The sequence below is a fragment of the Apis dorsata genome, unplaced genomic scaffold (assembly GCF_000469605.1).
Source record: "Apis dorsata unplaced genomic scaffold, Apis dorsata 1.3 scaffold_52, whole genome shotgun sequence".
Taxonomy (NCBI): domain Eukaryota; kingdom Metazoa; phylum Arthropoda; class Insecta; order Hymenoptera; family Apidae; genus Apis; species Apis dorsata.
Window position 1 is genome coordinate 1,549,946 of NW_006263353.1, and position 1,519 is coordinate 1,551,464.

A 1,519-nucleotide genomic window follows, 5' to 3' on the forward strand; every position below is an offset into this window, starting at 1 on the left:
TTTATCATTCGAATATTTATCCGATATTTTTTTTGCGAGTGTATCTGCAATATACAAAAAATTTTCTTACATTTGGATTATCGAATGAAATAAAGTTTATTTTATAAATTTAAAAAATACGTGAAAAAACATTTTCTTATATTATTTCCATAATTTCGAATCAATAATAATGTTAATAACGTTACAAGACGATATAATAAAATTACATACATATATATATATATTTAATAATGAATAATAAGAATGAAAAATTTCTGCATGAAATGAAAAGAAAAAGAAAAAGTTGATCCACGACGTTTTTCCAAAAACCAACTCGTCCAAATATATCCAAATTTCCGTTTCCCCGTAAAATCGGCCCCGACGTGCCTCTAAATCATCCTCTTCCGAACCGTATCTCCTAACAAGCGATTCGATCGACCTCGTTAATTAAACCTGGCCGAACCTGTCCTCGTTTCCCAAATTCCCTCCACCATTCGTCACCTGGCCACCACGAAAATCCATCCTCCTCCCTTTTCTCTTTCCCGAAAACCAAGTGTTTCGAGAGGGCATGTAAGCGCCTCGACCGAAAATAAACCGAACGACTTCGAAAAAGAAAGAGGAAGGGGAAGAGGAAGAGGAGGAAGAAGAAGAAAAAAAAAAGAAAGTGGAAAGTAAGAAGAAAATTGGCCGGAATAAGGGTGGAAGTTTCCACGAACGAAGAAAGATGGGAGGAAAGGGGGGGATGGGCGAAGATCAATTCCAGACAATATGTAGAACGATTTCTCTACGTTTCTGGATACGAGTCTGGTAACGAGAATTCACGACATCCCCGCGGTGGTATCCGAGTCGACGATTTATCCTCTGTCGGGGGTTGCGCGACACAGGGGTGGGTCTAAGGGGAGAAGGCCATCTTCTCGCACGGAAGAAGGTTTTATTGGGCTTTTTATGGGCCGAATAAACGCTCCTGTTACGCGGATTTGCATGGAGCTTGTTCCGTGATTCACCGCCATCCCCTTTCTCGTCTTTTGTATTTTCTTATTGCGCAACGTTCGGTGGAGGAGGAAACGTTTCTTGTATCGTCCGTTGCGGAGTTTAAAGCTTGTGATCGGGATAGATTGGAAATTTTACAGTGATATTATGCAAACGGTATTAAAATTATAGTTATATATTTTATGGATATAATAATTTTGTTAATATAGTGTACTACTTTTTTTCTTTTCATTGGAGAAATTTTGAAAATATATTCAAATTTATAATTCACGGCTCTTTAAGAGTTTTAATATTTTTTTGATATTATTAAATGACTCTTATAAATATATTCTCACGTGTCTTATTGTAATAATTATTGAAAATTGCCAAAAATTTTTTCATAAAAATGTTTACAACAAAGATAAAGATGAATAAAACATAAGGAAGAACGTTAATCTATTTTGGTCGATCAATATAGTCCCTAATTTAAAAAGAATTCCACGTAATATTAACAAAAATTTACCAACCTACCTATTAATGATAATTCCATTAAAACGCAATATTTCTTGTC